Source organism: Melanotaenia boesemani, chromosome 13 (genome assembly GCF_017639745.1).
Source record: "Melanotaenia boesemani isolate fMelBoe1 chromosome 13, fMelBoe1.pri, whole genome shotgun sequence".
Taxonomy (NCBI): Eukaryota; Metazoa; Chordata; class Actinopteri; order Atheriniformes; family Melanotaeniidae; genus Melanotaenia; species Melanotaenia boesemani.
The window spans coordinates 29,830,967-29,842,222 of record NC_055694.1 but is presented as its reverse complement, the minus strand read 5'-3'; positions in this window follow the sequence as shown (position 1 = coordinate 29,842,222).

Below are 11,256 nucleotides of genomic sequence, written 5' to 3'. Positions count from 1 at the left end.
GAGTAAAATAGTCTGTCTTCGCAGCACCTGTCCTCACTGAGCAGTGCGTGAACCACGCTAGAGCCCTGCAAAAGACTTTTTTCAGTCCCGCTGAAATTCTGTCCATTACTGCCCATTAATACTGCCTGTGAGTTTTCCTGCAATATTTGCATCCAAACCCACCCATCCCGTCTACAATTAAAACATATGCACTGTTTTTTTAGGTGGTCTATATATGGCAGAAAAATAAATAAAAAGGTATTCAACAAAAAGATGTCTAAACATCTGCAGTTATAAAAAAACAGCAACTCTATTAAAGAAATGTGCCAATATCACATTGAATTTGAACAAAAGCTTATAAACAAATGAAAACCCAAAACACGTTAAATAAACACAATGCTGTACATGAATACAAATGTTCAAAACAAGAAAAGGACAGGATTAAAATGTGGAAATAACAGTTGCCAAGGCTGCCTAAAACACATCACAAAAAACCAATATAAACTATCACAGTACTACATGATACATAAAGAAAAATGGGATAATGATGATATGAAAAAGTACAGTAGTCATCAAACATACCTGCAGAGAAACGGACCAACACACACAAACATCAGCAACATCTAGTCAGAAGCGGATGGAGAGATGAGCACATTTGTGAGCATGCACGTGTGAACGTGCGTGTGTGGCCATGCAACAAGGAAGAAATGTGCGCTTGCAAGGGGGCGGTGATCACGCCGCACCCCGAAGCATCAGTGGGGGACGGGGGGAGCCCGAGGCCCCAAAGGCCCAGCAGGTCCACAGAGTACCAAGCCCAGGATTGCCAAAGCAGACAGAGCAGCGGCCCACTCAGACCCGGCGCGGCGGGGCAAGGTTAGGCCCCCCAGGGACAAGTACATGTCCCCCCCAGGCAGCCAACTCCTCAGCTGGCCGCTGTAGGCACCCCCGCCTCCCCCTGAGGGCAGAAGGGCAAAGGCCCGGCCCAGCCCAGAGTCCAACGCATCAGCACTCCGGACGCCCACCTACCACTGGCAGCCCACGCCCACGGGCCAGAGAGCCCCAGGTTGCACACACGTATCCTGGTCGGGCCCAAGGCACAGCAAGATCAACTTCTATAGTCTTAGTCTTAAGTTTTGTAGGTTTTGAGAGCCTGGAGGGAATATTTACACCCAGGTATCTAATGTTACCTGATTGTAAGGTGATGTTGGGTAGATTTTGAAAGCTTCAGTTGATGGGCAGAACTGTACTCTTAGACCAGTTAATGGAGTAATCCGAGAGTGATGAGAATATATAATAAATAGTGAGATTGTTTCAGATAGAGAGGTTTGTTGAACAGCTCTTTTAAATGACAACAGGAACAGAGTCACAGTTGTGAGTCATTTATATATTATTTTTGGTGGGTTTTTTAAATCTTGCATAGTATAGTAAATTTTATATAGGTACATTTTTTTATCAATATTATATTTTGTGAAGCCTACTTATTTTTTGTTGTGCCACAAAGGTTCTGAAGAGGGAAAATCCAAAATGCTCTTATTGCCAAAGCATGGGGATATAAAGCCACCTTATGCTTACAATGAAGACACAAGCTAAATGAAATTCTGACCAATATTTCAAAATAATTCCCACCAGCAGATTATACATTGGTGAGGTGTGTAATTTTGAATTCTTCTGATCCAAATATTAACGTATAATTGCTACCACTGATTATTTCCTTGATAAAAAGAAAATATTTATACCTGATTGAACTCTAAAACTCAATTTGCGACTTGCTATCCTCTGGTCCACCAGGGGTGTCTCCACCCTCAGGGCATGGAGGGTGGGGTCTGCCCCGTAGAAGCGTGGTCGCATTTGCACGTTCACGCTCATCTTCCTCATACTCTGCATGCTGACACAATCACTGAGTTGTCCAGTGGGTTTATACACTAAGAGATACGTTTGTTTAGGTTTTTCTTTGTGTTTCTGGTACTTTAGTTGTTGTTGTGATAAATGTTTGTTTGTTTTTTTATTTTTGTTTATGGTTGTTGTTTTGGTTATTTTTTTCACAAACCCCTAATGATTGTCAGCTTTGTTTTCCTGTAAAGGCCATAGGTCATTCTCTTTTGTGTTTCTGTACAGGTGTAGCAGTTGCTTGTCTGGTGTTAGTTCGGATTGAAGTTGTTTCTTTTGTCTGTTTTATCTTTGTGTCCTCTTACTTTTTTCGACTTTCCTTTTTAATTCTCTTCACTATTCTCCTTTTTTTCTGTCCCCTCCAGTCACGTCTAACAAGATTACATAAATTACACAATTTAAAATAAATAAATAAGATTTTAAAAAATAAAAATACAACAGATTATCAAAAGGAGCCTTATACCCATAAAGCTCCCCTTGGCAAAGAATATTTGTTCGGCACAACACTCCAGCCAGACCCTCATTCTGCTTGCTACGATGCTGGACAGGACAAGTTAAAATAATGATAATAATAATAAAATAAATAAACTGGAATGACTGTGAGATTAAAATATATAGTTTTAATGGAAGTCAATGAGACATTTTTGATCATTAAGGTCTCCAAAGGGAGTTTCTGATGCTACATAAAAATACTAATGCAATGAAATCAATTTTACTGCTTATCTTTGACATATCCAAGACTCTAATCATCACCAAAGACCCGTCCCCCTTTATTATGTGGAAAATAATTTATGTTTTAGTGAATTTTTAATGAAAAATTAAGAATTCAAATAGTTAATCTGTAATTTGAAGGGTTTTAATGTCTTAAAATGATTTAATGTTTTGCAGTTTTAAGTGATTAATTTAAAAAAAAGGAAAAATATATCTAAATATATAGCAATTTTTATTCATGGACATTGTTTTGTACAAATGGGGCTACAGTGAGGGTATGTGACACTACATAAAAATAAAATAGCATTTTGTTGTTAATATTTGACTCTAATCGCCACAAAAGACCCATCCCTCTAATATTTATCATAAGGAAAATAATTCATATTTGTGGTTATTTTTTGTAAAAACAATGTAATAATTTAAATATTCAAACTGGTATTTAAAGGTTAAATTCCTAAACAATTATTGATTTTTTTGTAGTTTTGAGCAGGTCTAAAGTTAAGTGACTAATGAGAAAAAGACAATGATGTTTGAGGATTTTATAGCAGTTTCTGTCAAAAAATGCATCAGACTATGAAATATGTGAGACAAAAAGATACTCGATTGAAAAATTTTGGCGAAAAAGAAGAATTATTACAAAAAATCATCCCACTAGCTATAACATAACATAAAATGGTTATAAACAAAAAAAAGTGATAAAAAAATCAGTAATACTGCCTCAGGGTTAATCTATGTAGGGACATTTTCTGTCTTTCTCAACTTTCTCTTGGACCTGAAAAGGCACTTTGTTTATCTAAAACCCATTCATGAACCATGAAACTCATTCTCATGTCTATTTGTTCTATGATCTCACTGATAAAGTCTCCTTATTTTGCTTCATTCCCTCTTTTTTCAAGTCAACCAAACACACATCTGAATGTATTTTACTGTACAGCACAAGAGCACTTTTAAAATAGTTTGGAGAGAAAAATTTTAAAAATGTGCGTTATTTATTGAATATTTAATGAAAAGTCTTGGACTTGATGAAAACAATGTCCCAATTGTAGCCTATAGACTGCACACTGAGGTGGGAGTTGGATTCCCCCGTTTGGACTTGATGCACAGGCTACAGCTGAGCAACCTCTTAAAAAAAAAAACCAAAGCACAAATCCTATTTAAGAACCAAAAATTTAAAAATGCACCAATTTCAAGACAGAAAACTGGAACTTTTAAGAGAAGCACGTTTTGAATTCTCATGATACAGTCTGGATGTAGACAGTGTAACAATTAGTCATGGTGATAAACTCGGATAAAACTTGGATTTATGCTCTCCTGTCTTACAGATGGGCAGTCTTTAGTAAATATTTGACATTGGGTGCAGTACTGTTTGCTATCCAAATATGCACAGAGCAATAGTTCCGGCTGATACTGCATCTACTTTAGACCGATTACACATTATTTTTGTGAGTTATGATTATAAGAAGCTGAACTGGCTTAATCATTGCATGGGGTCAAGAAGATGTAGTTAACAGGTGTGTTAAATGTTTTAAGGGAAGCTTGTCCAATCATGGTGATGAAAAGTGAGGGAATTTGGTGGGTGGATTCAATGAACAATAAAACACAATTTTATTTAACAAAAATCAGTTCAATTCAGTTTTATTTATACAGCACCAATTCACAAAATCATCTTTAATCATGTTTACAGACTCTGTCCAATAAATCCAGTTTAGTTCAGTTATAGTCAAACTAAAACAAATCCATTATATGATCCACATTAGTCCAATTTATAGTAACTGTGTTCATATAAACCAATTCATAAAATAATGACCTAGCTAAGGAAAGAAAAGTATTGAATCAAATCTTCTCTTTCATTCAATCCTCCATCCTGAGCTGCACGAGGAGATAGTGGAGGGAAACCTCCATCAGAACTAGAACAAGGAGGTAAAGTTTTTCTTTAAAAGCAACAGTACATAATGTTCCGACTTTAAAACGGCATACACAAAGTCAGTGGAAATTGGCTGTCAGATAACATACTAGAGCATTTCCAGTAAAACATATAATGCAATTTTAGTATTTTATACTGAGTTTAAAAATGACACAGAATACGGCATTCTGGGAGGAATTTTGTCATATTTTATGGGCATTCTGACATTAAAAATGCCATTTTTACATCATGTTTACTCTTCTCAAATGCATTAAACAAGTCCTAATTTTTGACACTCTTGACTTGCCATATACATATACAACCTGCACTTCTGTATGTTTATTTTGCTCTCCCATATTTTAATATAAATGTAATACAATATTTTTGGATTTTGGCTCTGGCCCAATCACTTCCTGTGAAGGCCCTTTTATGCTCCCTTATGTACATAAATAGCAACGTCCATTTCAAACGTTGTCATACGTCGTCATCTTCATACTTCCATGCATGTTTTGCATTGCCATGGTTAGGGCTAAGTTCAGAGTTCATTCCTGCGAGCTGACGTCAGTTTCAGACACCGTTTAGTAGCAGTAATGTATCGCTACAAAGTTGTTTCCAATCACCCAACACATCCTAAACACTTGCATATAGTCTTTCTTCAGTAGCTCGTGCAGTTTCTGCTTTTGTTGTGCTTGTCTTTATTTTTCTTTTTTGTTCCCTTCCTGATTCTCAACTTCTTCTGGTTTGTTTCTTTCCCTGGTTGCAGCTTTTGTCAGCTTTTTTGCTCAGCACTGTTCCCACGATTCCTGGTGGTATTTCTCCGTCTTCTGCATCAAACGACAGATAGCTAAGCTCCCTGAAAACGTCCAAATTAGGTGTGTAACCGACAAAAAAGACTGACAAAACTGTCTGTTCGTCTGTTTATCTGTCTTCTTCGTCAAGCATAAATGGACCTTAAATATGATTTTTCTTCATATTGGAGAGAACAGAGAACAGAGAAAGCCATGCTTTGGAATTTCATTGATCAACAGATGTATAACTGGATGTCAAACGGATGACCAGAGGATTAGCTGTTCCTGAAGTGTCTGCTGCTAAATCACAGGGTGAATATAGGAGGTTTAAGGCAACATAGGAGAAATCTAAGGATGTTTGGAGGATCTAAGGAAAACTCCTTACCCACAAAACTGCGAGTGGAGCTATTCATGAGCCAATCATTTCTAACCGAACTGCATCACCTAAAGAATGAATAAACCCCTGAAATATGATTGGTGTTGCAAACCAACTGGGAGACTCTCAGACACCCTCTCCATAGAACCACATGAGCTCCTCACCTCAGGTCTGTTCCATCTGCTCCTATTGGGTGAGAATGTTTAACCACTCCTTCCTGCAGGCTCTATCTGCTCTCATTAGGCTGAACATATTAAAAACCATGCCTCCCTTCATGCTCCATGTGCTCCAATTGGCTGACACAGTAAACCACGCCTCCCCGCAGGCTTCGTCTGATTCTATTGGTTGGAGACAGTAAACCACGCCTCCTTGAAAGTGACTTAGCCTTCCTTTATTAGTTATTGTTTAGATTTTGTTTGGTTGGATTCAGAAATTCTTTCATCATTCCCTTAATTAAGATCACTGATCACTGAAAACAAAGAGACAGATGAGAGAGAAAACCTGAGAAAAACTCATGAGATCAGACTTTTAGGGAGTACAGGAAAACCTAAGGGGCAGTACAAAAACTGGTACAACATGTGTTATCTTGAACCTGATGGTAGTGAGGGACAAAAACAATCATTAGATATGTCTCAGGTTTATAACCTTCATACTGGACATGAAAACATAGATGCTGATGTAGTCATTAACAAACACATCGCTTTTGATGCTGCTAAGAGTATGAAAAGTGGCAAAACAATTATGTTTACAAAGAGGTCACAGATAAGGGTCAGTACACTGAAAGAAACTGTTAATGGTGTTGTCCCCAAAGCCCGCCTTGTGGCAAGTTAATATTCAGGAGTAAAACAACATTTTCCCACATGTCTATCAGTCACTCAGGCTGCTGCTAGCTGTGAACTTTTCAAACAAACGGAAAGCTCATTCTATAGATATTAAATGTGACTTTTTGCAGGGAATGGAATTCTTTAGAGACATTTACATTCTTCCCTTACCAGAAGTGGGCGTGGACAATGTTTTGTGGAAACTAAAGAAATGTGTGTATGGACTTGTGGATGCTTCCCTCTACTGGTATACCCAGGTCAAACAACTCCTGCTCAACACTGGTGGTAAAATGTCACAAGCTGATCCTGTAGAGTTCTGCTGGCAGAGAGATGCCCCACTAAGCGAGACAGAGAGCAGCTCGGGTCCAAAATGCAACAGATTATGTGGGCTGCTAAAGAAATAAGATCAGATGTTATGATTGACACTTATACTGTTTTTATTGCAAATTGTGATAGTATTTACAGTGTAATTGTGTAAGTGGCAAAGTGTAAAACAGCAAGCCAAAAATAGGAAAACAAAACAAATACAAAGAAAATTAACAAAGGTAACAAAAGTAGAAAATGTTTAAACAAAAAGGGCAGAGAAAAAAAATAAATATAGGAATGACTAAATAAAACTGTTCCTGGCAAGTCTTGAGTGTTGGGCATCATACCTATGTTTTGGCTTGTATAATAAAATGTTTTATTGTATAAGAAATTATATTGATTGTGATAATGTCACTGATTTTAATAACAATCATGACAGCAATAATAATAACAATCATAATCTTAGTAATAAAAAAAACCTATTATATCAATAATAGTTCCAACTACAACATTAGTGATTATCGTCACTCTCACCAGCATCATCATCACCATCATAACAGCATTTATAATAACTACACAAATAATAGCTATATAATAATTGTAAATATTATATTTAAACAGAGGTTTATAGTTAATATATTATCATTTATAATGTGTCTATGTGGACCAGACGAGTCACCTACGGGTCGCATAAAGAAGTGTGGTACTAGTGTGGTACAATTAACAGAAGAATGCCAACAGTGTAGGCATCACTCTGGGTAGCAGGCAAGAAGGCCACATTAAAACAGAATTGCTGTTCAGATGTATGCTCTCCCAGTTCCAGCTAACGTTAGTTAGCTAGCGTCACCCATGTTTGACACTTGTAGCCAGGCAACCAAAATTAAAACTGCCACTGTTCAGTTCATACATGTACACAAAGTGGTCCGCAAACTCAAGTCAGAGAAGGTCACACTTCGTTGCCCCTGTCACTGATAACCCCTCCCTGTTGGATGCTTTTTAATCTACAAAACAGGTCACAGAAAAAAGACTCATGTTAGAAATGTCAGTTTCAAGGAACTCCTACAGACAAAACAAACTCCTCCAAAATCAAAGCGGTGTGCTGGTCAGATGCAAAGTCACAACTTGCTGAGTGTGAGACTAAAAAGATGCTTCACCTCTTGTATTTCTTAAAGCTATAGATGTGTATGGGCAGGGTCCGAAATTAACACTCGCCAGGCACCAAATACGAGTAAATTTTTCGTTTGGCGAGTAAATCTCAGAGGGCTGTCCGTCAAATGGCGAGTTAATGTTTGTACCAAATTAGTCATGTTTTCAGTCTTCCTTTTGGTGGATTTCTTCTTTATGTTCCTCTGCTGTCTGCATGTATGAACGACGTGCACTGACGCAAACACTCGCACATGGCACGAGAATGCGCTGCACTGTTTCAGTTCTGTTTACCGTTTAGCTCAGGCTAATTAAGTAGGTAAACATGTGGAGATTTTTAGCAGGAGCCAGCCAAAAGAAGGCACAGTGAACTGGAGGATAAATCAGCAGGGCTTACAGCCCCAACCAGCGAAAGTGATGGTTTGGTTTTAGAGGCGCCTTCTGTCTGCTTCACGGCCCGGTTCCTCTCGCTTCTCACGCGCCGACTGTAGGCGGTAACACACCTGCTTGTGATGCACTGTCAGCACAGCAGCACTCTGTTGGACGTGATGTTAGCCGGTTAGCTTAGCTTAGCTGTTTTTAACCTGAAGGGTGACGACAGCTACATAACGGGCGTGACGTGACTCCACGAGCATACAAACAGCTGTCAACCGATTAACTTATCAATATAATAAAAATTATACTTATTATTATTGTATTGATCAGTTATTAGGTTCATTAATATTATAAATCAGCTTTTATGATTATTGATATTTATATTCAATATTGTCATCAATCTGATCAATAAACTTTAAATTTACTTATCAATTTTTGTTCAGTTTATTTTTTAAACAATAAAATAAAGAGCAAATATCAGGGTGTATGATCGCACCCTGTGGCACAAGGACTGTTAGGAGCAGGAGGCCAGACTTCACGGACTGTGTAAAAGCACGAAGAGTAGAGAGGGAGGAGTCTGATCAGGGTTTAGTTAATGAATCCAGACATTAACACTTAAACACTTGTTGCCTTTGTTTAATGTTGCTGTGACTTCCACTTTCAGTTTGGATACAACACAACATAGTTTTATAGAAAACAACATGTGCATAGAGGTATGTGTGTGTAAAATAATTTAATAATTTGGCCAGTAAAAAAATATGTTTGCCCGGTGGATTTTTTCATCTAGCGGCTAACTTGGCCAGTGAGTCAAAAAGTTAATTTCGGACACTGTGAATGGGTGCAATAAAGTTATTTGCGCTAATATGGATCTCTCCATGTGTGCAGTTTCTCTTCATTTTTAGGTTTTAATTTACATAAGCACATTTAAGATAGTACTTGAATGTTTAGAGTTGTTTTTTTTGTTTTTTTTTTAAGAAAGAGGGAGATTTTTTACTTTGTGCACGAGTCTGCTAGACCTCTCTGCTGCTGTTTTGCCCAGGACTATGAGGCAGGATGGATGGATGCAGGGTGCGATTTGCCAGTGGGGATGGTGTAAATATATATATATATATATATATATATATATTGTGTGTATATATTTAAATACAATATATATATATATATATATATATATATATATATATATATATATATATATATATATATATTGTGTGTATATATTTAAATACAGTCTGTACGTACAATGAAAACATTGAATAAATTGTTTTGTTCAAAACAAGATATACATGACTTGTCTCAAAATGACCTGGGGTAAGATCTACAACAAATAAAAATGTTCTCCAACCCATCTTGTGATGACAGTGAAACTGATTTGTGCCTCACGGATAAGGTTTTTTGAGGGAAAGTCCAATTTAGCTGCATTTGTTATTCAGATATCAACAAGAACTCAGCTAAGAATAACAGCAGTCCATAATTAATCTCACACAAGTGGTTCAGTTAATATTGAAAAATTCAAAAGCTTTAATAGTAAAATTTTAAGTACAGTCCTAAATTACATCAAATTATCTAATACAACTTGCCCCAGAATAGGAAGAACATGCTTTCCCTCTGTTGTAGAGGATAAGTTCATTAGTTACAAATCAAAGAAATTATTAATCAATGCTCCCCAAGGCCAGAGTCCCACATCAGTGCTTCCCAGATTTTAAGCAGCAGACCAAACTCAGCATCAGTAAATGGAAGGAAGACTGTGTTAATCAGGCCTTCACAGTCAAACGTCAGCACAAAAAACACTTAGCAAGACCATAAAAGAAAAGATGACTGCTTGAGCAAAGAAAGAAAAGAAAATGATATCAGCCAAGCAGAAATTTAGATTTTTAGTCATTCTGTTTTGTTTTTGAGAGATAGAGCAGAAGAAAGGACCATTAAAATGAAGAAAGGCAGCACAAAAGAGTGATTAGGAAAAACACTACTGTACAAATGATGCTACAAATGAGGTCTGTGTCAACTTAGAGTGTGCACATTAAAGATTGTAGGTCAACAACTGAAGAGACTTCAAATGTAGAAATTTCGTGAGAAGAATTTGGTTGGTGAGAAAAATTTTGTTTCTATACGCTTTAAAGAACATTAGAAAATTTTTATTTAAACCAAGATCACCCAGACTTTTTTTTTTTTGCTTTGTTTCTACACAGAAGTTTACTGATGCTGTTAACCTGCAAATTGCTTTTAAAGGTCCCATATTATACACTTTATTCCCAATCTGAGACCATTCATTAATATCTAAATGAAATATTTCCGCCATGGTATGGACAAATCGACCCTCAGTTTGAGTGCAGCGGCTTCTCTTCACCTCCCTCTTTTTAGCAGCTTCAGAAATGTGCCGTTTATGGTGGGCGGAACCCTGGTGGAGCAGCTCAGCTGTTGGCTCCGCCCATCGCATCGCCCGTCATGAGGTGATTGACAGGTTAGGCCTTAGCGGTTACTAGACGCTGATTACAGCGTAGTGAAGGATAAACAAACGCCGGAACACCGGAACCCATTCCTGAAGAAGTTCGAGCAAGAAGACTAACAGGACGTTAGTGAAAGGTTAGTGTGACTTTTACTCGTCCAGCCAGTAAAATTTCAGCCATTCCATTAGTCCCTGTCTTGAATTTTTTCCCCCTCTTTTGTAACTATGTTCATGGATTATGCCCGTTCATGCCGCTCTCGTGAACAGCAGCGTTATGGCAACTGGTAGAGACGCTGTCGTTCTCCCTTACCAGTTTCAGTTACCCCTGTTTACATGGTAACTGAAATCAATAGTAATATCCCGACCCAAACCGCGACGCACGGAGAACACAGCTAGCTACGCTCATCAATCTGATGCACAATGGCACCGGATACAAACAGTAGAAACAGTGACTTGGCTACATTTACAACAGTGCTAATATATTTTCAAGCTATCAGACTAATAAGGCCGAAACGATAAAA